The sequence below is a fragment of the Schistocerca piceifrons genome, unplaced genomic scaffold, assembly GCF_021461385.2.
Source record: "Schistocerca piceifrons isolate TAMUIC-IGC-003096 unplaced genomic scaffold, iqSchPice1.1 HiC_scaffold_2037, whole genome shotgun sequence".
NCBI lineage: Eukaryota > Metazoa > Arthropoda > Insecta > Orthoptera > Acrididae > Schistocerca > Schistocerca piceifrons.
Genome location: NW_025727941.1, coordinates 586,508 through 593,518, shown reverse-complemented (window position 1 = coordinate 593,518; position 7,011 = coordinate 586,508).

Below are 7,011 nucleotides of genomic sequence, written 5' to 3'. Positions count from 1 at the left end.
ATGCCTCACTTTAGGTTTACTGTATCCCTTGGACCTTCTTATTGACGATGAAACACAGAAATTGCATCGGAATTAAATAGAAAATGCACAATGCCGACTTAAGTATAAGAAGGCTGACTCTTCCTACTGTCTATTTTTTAACCATTCCTGTGACACTAGTTATAGATTCTGATGCTTCACTTCAGGTTTACTGTATCGCGTGGACCTTCTTATTGACGATGAAACACAGAAATTGCATCAGAATTTAATACAAAAGGCACAATGCCGACTTAAGTACATGAGGACCGACTCTTCCTACTGACTATGATTTGAATCATTCCTGTGGCACTAGTTATGGATTCCGATGCCTCACTTTATGTTTACTGTATCCCTTGGACCTTCTTATTGACGATGAATCACAGAAATTGCATCGGAATTAAATACAAGAGGCACAATGCCGACTTAAGTACAAGAAGACTGACTCTTCTTACTGTCTATACTTTGAACCATTCCAGTGACACTAGTTATTGATTCCGATGCTTCACTTCAGGATTAATGTATCCCTTGGACCTTCTTATTGACGATGAAACACAGAAATTGCATCGGAGTTAAATACCAAAGGCACATTGCCGACTTATGTACAAGAGAATTGACTCTTCTTACTGTGTATGATTTGAACCAATACTGTGACTCTAGTTATATATTCCGATGCTTCACTCCAGGTGTACTGTATCCCTTGGACCTTCTTATTGACGATGAAACACAGAAATTGCATCGGAATTAAATACAAAAGGCACAATGGCGACTTAAGGACAAGAAGACTGAACCTTCTTACTGTCTATGTTTGAACCATTCCTGTGACACTAGTTATAGATTCCAATGCTTCACTTCAGGTTTACTGTATCCCTCTGACCTTCTTATTGACGGTGAAGCACAGAAATTCCATCGGAATTAAATACGAAAGGCACAATGCCCAATTAAGTACAAGAAGACTTACTCTTCTTTCTGACTATGTTTTGAACCATTCCTGTGACACTAGTTATAAATTCCAATGCTTCACTTCAGGTTTACTGTATCCCTCTGACCTTCTTATTGACGATGAAACACAGAAATTGCATCAGTATTAAATAGAAAAGGCACAATGCCGACTGAAGTACAAGAAGACTGACTCTTCTCACTGTCTATGCTTTGAACCAATCCTGTGACACTAGTTGTAGATTCAGATGCTTCACTTCAGGTTTACTGTATCCCTTGGACCTTCTTATTGACGATGAAACACAGAAACTGCATCGGAAATAAATACAAAAGGCACAATGCCGACTTAAGTACAACAAGACTGACTCTTCTTACTGTCTATGTTTTGAACCATTCCTGTGACACTAGTTATAGATTCCGAAGCTTCACTTCAGGTTTACTGTTTCCCTTGTACTTTCTTATTGACGATGAAACACAGAAATTGCGACGGAATTAAATACAAAAGGCACAATGCCGACTTAAGTACAAGAAGACTGTCTCTTCTTACTGACTATGCTTTGAACCATTCCTGTGACACTAGTTATGGATTTCGATGCTTCACATCATGTTTACCGTATCCCTGTGACCTTCTTATTGACGAAGAAACACAGAAATTGCATCGGAATTAAATACAAAAGGCACAATGGCGACTTAAGTACAAGAAGACTGACTCTTCCTACTGTCTATGTTTTGAACCATTCCTGTGACACTAGTTTTAGATTCCGATGCTTCACTTCGGGTTTACTGTATCCCTCTGACCTTCTTATTGACGATGAAACACAGAAATTGCATCGGAATTAAATACGACAGGCACAATGCCCAATTAAGTTCAAGATGACTTACTCTTCTTACTGACTATGCTTTGAATCATTTCTGTGACACTAGTTATAGATTCCGATACTTCACTTCAGGTATACTGTACCCCTCTGACCATCTTATTGACGATGTCACACAGAAATTGCATCTGGATTAACTACAAAAGGCACAATGCCGACTTAAGTACATGAAGACCGACTCTTCTCACTGTCTAAGTTTAAACCATTCCTGTGACACTAGTTATAGATTCCGATGCTTCACTTCAGGTTTACAGTATCACTCTGACATTGTTATTGGCGGTGAATCACAGAAATTGCATCGGAATTCAATACGAAAGGCACAATGCCGAATTAAGTACAAGAAGATTGACTCTTCTCCCTGACTATGTTTTGAACCATTCCTGTGACACTAGTTATAGATTCCCATGCTTCACTTCAGGTTTACTGTATCCCTCTGACCTTCTTATTGACGACGAAACAGAGAAATTGCATCGGTATTAAATAGAAAAGGCATAATAACGACTTAAGTTCAAGAAGACTGACTCTTCTTACTGTCTATGTTTTGAACCTATCCTGTGACACTAGTTGTAGATTCCGATGCTTCACTTCAGGTTTACTGTATCCCTTGGACCTTCTTATTGACGATGAAACACAGAAATTATGTCGGAATTAAATACAAAAGGCACAATGCCGACTTAAGTACATGAAGACCGACTCTTCTTATTGACAATGATTTGAACCATTCCTGTGACACTAGTTATAGATTCCGATGCTTCACTTCAGATTTACAGTATATCGTGGACATTCTTATTGACGATGAAACACAGAAATTGCATCGGAATCAAATACAAAAGGCACAATGCCGACTTAAGGACAAGAAGACTGACTCTTCTTACTGAATTTGATTTGAACCATTATTGTGACACTATTTATAGATTCCGATGCTTCACTTCCGGTTTACTGTATCGCTTGCACCTTCTAATTGACGATGCAACACAGAAATTGCATCGGAATTAAATACAAAAGGCACAATGCTGACCTAAGTACAAGAAAACTGACTCTTCCTGCTGTCTATGATTTGAACCATTCCTGTGACACTAGTTATAGATTCCGATGCTTCACTTAAGGTTTACTGTATCCCTTGGACCTTCAAATTGACGAAGAAACACAGAAATTGCATCGCAATTCAATACAAAAGGCACAATGCCGACTCAAGTACATGAGGACCGACTCTTCCTACTGACTATGATTTGAACCATTCCTGTGACACTAGTTATAGATTCCGATGCTTCACTTTAGGTTTACTGTATCCCTTGGACCTTCTTATTGACGATGAAACACAGAAATTACATCGGAATTAAATACAAAAGGCACAATGCCGACATAAGTATAAGAAGACTGACTCTTCCTACTGTCTATGTTTTGATCCATTTCTGTGACACTAGTTATAGATTCCAATGCTTCACTTCAGGTTTACTGTATCCCTTGGACCTTCTTATTGACGATGAATCACAGAAATTGCATCGGAATTAAATACAAAATGCACAATGCCGACTTTAGTACAAGAAGACTGACTCTTCTTACTGTCTATATTTTGAACCATTACTGTGACTCTAGTTATAGATTCCGATGCTTCACTCCAGGTTTACTGTATCACTTGGACCTTCTTATTGACGATCAAACACAGAAATTGCATCGGAATTAAATACAAAATGCACAATGCCGACTTAAGGACAAGGAGACTGACTCTTCTTACTGTCTATGTTTGAACCATTCCTGTAACACTAGTTATAGATTCCGATGCTTCAGTTCAGGTTTAATGTTTCCCTCTGACCTTCTTATTGACGGTGAAGCACAGAAATTGCATCGGAATTAAATACGAAAACCACAATGCCCAATTAAGTACAAGAAGACTGACTCTTCTTTCTGACTATGTTTTGAACCATTCCTGTGACACTAGTTATAGATTGCGATGCTTCACTTCAGGTTAACTGTATCCCTCTGACCTTCTTATTGACGATGAAACACAGAAATTGCATCGGTATTAAATAGAAAAGTCACAATGCCGACTTAAGTACAAGAGGACTGACTCTTCTTACTGTCTATGTTTCGAACCAATCCTGTGACACTAGTTGTAGATTCATATGCTTCACTTCAGTTTTACTGTATCCCTTGGACCTACTTATTGACGATGAAACACAGAAATTGCATCGGAATTAAATACAAAAGGCACAATGCCGACTTAAGTACAAGAAGACTGTCACTTCTTACTGACTATGCTTTGATCCATTCCTGTGACACTAGTTATGGATTTCGAAGCTTCACATCATGTTTACTGTATCCCTGTGACCTTCTTATTGACGAAGAAACACAGAAATTGCATAGGAATTAAATACAAAAGGCACAATGGCGACTTAAGTACAAGAAGACTGACTCTTCCTACTGTCTATGTATTGAACCATTTCTGTGACACTAGTTTTAGATTCCGATGCTTCACTTCGGGTTGACTGTATCCCTCTGACCTTCTTATTGACGATGAAACACAGAAATTGCATCGGAATTAAATACGACAGGCACAATGCCCAATTAAGTTCAAGATGACTTACTCTTCTTACTGACTATGCTTTGAATCATTTCTATGACACTAGTTATAGATTACGATACTTCACTTCAGGTTTACTGTATCCCTCTGACCTTCTTATTGACGATGAAACACACAAATTGCATCGGAATTAAATATAAAAGGCACAATGCCGACTTAAGGATAAGAAGACTGACTCTTCTTACTGACTTTGTTTTGACCCATTAGTGTGACACTAGTTATAGATTCCGATGCTTCACTTCCGGTTTACTGTATCGCTTGGACCTTCTTATTGACGATGAAACACAGAAATTGCATCGGAATTAAATACAAAAGGCACAATGCCGACTTAAGTACATGAAGACCGACTCTTCTTATTGACAATGGTTTGAACCATTCCTGTGACACTAGTTCTAGATTCCGATGCTTCACTTCAGGTATACTGTATCCCTTGGACATTCTTATTGACGATGAAACACAGAAATTGCATCGGAATTAAATATCAAAAGCACAATGCCGACTTAAGGATAAGAAGACTAATTCTTCTTACTGACTTTGTTTTGAACCATTAGTGTGACACTAGTTATAGATTCCGATGCTTCACTTCCGGTTTACTGTATCGCTTGGACCTTCTTGTTGATGATGAAACACAGAAATTGCATCGGAATTAAATACAAAAGGCACAATGCCGATTTAAGTACATGAAGGCCGACTCTTCTTATTGACAATGATTTGAACCATTCCTGTGACACTAGTTATAGATTCCGATGCCTCATTCAGGTTTACTGTATCCCTAGGACATTCTTATTGACGATGAAACACAAAATTGCATCGGAATTAAATACAAAAGGCACAATGCCGACTTATGGAAAAGAAGTCTGACTCTTCTTACTGATTATGATTTGAACCATTCCTGTGACACTAGTTGTAGATTCCGATGCTTCACTTCCGGTTTACTGTACCCCTCTGACCATGTTATTGACGATGTCACACAGAAATTGCATCTGGATTAAATACAAAAGGCACAATGCCGATTTAAGTACATGAAGACCGACTCTTCTCACTGTCTATGTTTAAACCATTCCTGTGACACTAGTTATAGATTCCGATGCTTAACGTCAGGTTTACAGTATCCCTCTGACATTGTTATTGGCGGTGAATCACAGAAATTGCATCGGAATTCAATACGAAAGGCACAATGCCGAATTAAGTACAAGAAGATTGACTCTTCTTCCTGACTATGTTTTGAACCATTCCTGTGACACTAGTTATAGATTCCGATGCTTCACTTCAGGTTTACTGTATCCCTCTGACCTTCTTATTGACGACGAAACAGAGAAATTGCATCGGTATTAAATAGAAAAGGCATAATAACGACTTAAGTTCAAGAAGACTGCCTCTTCTTACTGTCTATGTTTTGAACCTATCCTGTGACACTAGTTGTACATTCCGATGCTTCACTTCAGGTTTACTGTATCCCTTGGACCTTCTTATTGACGATGAAACACAGAAATTATGTCGGAATTAAATAGAAAATGCACAATGCCGACTTAAGTATAAGAAGGCTGACTCTTCCTACAGTCTATGTTTTGAACCATTCCTGTGAACTAGTTATAGATTCTGATGCTTCACTTCAGGTTTACTGTATCGCGTGGACCTTCTTATTGACGATGAAACACAGAAATTGCATCAGAATTTAATACAAAAGGCACAATGCCGACTTAAGTACATGAGGACCGACTCTTCCTACTGACTATGATTTGAATCATTCCTGTGGCACTAGTTATAGATTCCGATGCCTCACTTTATGTTTACTGTATCCCTTGGACCTTCTTATTGACGATGAATCACAGAAATTGCATCGGAATTAAATACAAGAGGCACAATGCCGACTTAAGTACAAGAAGACTGACTCTTCTTACTGTCTATACTTTGAACCATTCCAGTGACACTAGTTATAGATTCCGATGCTTCACTTCAGGATTAATGTATCCCTTGGACCATCTTATTGACGATGAAACACAGAAATTGCATCGGAGTTAAATACAAAAGGCACATTGCCGACTTATGTACAAGAGAATTGACTCTTCTTACTGTGTATGATTTGAACCAATACTGTGACTCTAGTTATATATTCCGATGCTTCACTCCAGGTGTACTGTATCCCTTGGACCTTCTTATTGACGATGAAACACAGAAATTGCATCGGAATTAAATACAAAAGGCACAATGGCGACTTAAGGACAAGAAGACTGAACCTTCTTACTGTCTATGTTTGAACCATTCCTGTGACACTAGTTATAGATTCCAATGCTTCACTTCAGGTTTACTGTATCCCTCTGACCTTCTTATTGACGGTGAAATACAGAAACTGCATCGGAAATAAATACAAAAGGCACAATGCCGACTTAAGTACAACAAGACTGACTCTTCTGACTGTCTATGTTTTGAACCATTCCTGTGACACTAGTTATAGATTCCGAAGCTTCACTTCAGGTTTACTGTTTCCCTTGTACCTTCTTATTGACGATGAAACACAGAAATTGCGACGGAATTAAATACAAAAGGCACAATGCCGACTTAAGTACAAGAAGACTGTCTCTTCTTACTGACTATGCTTTG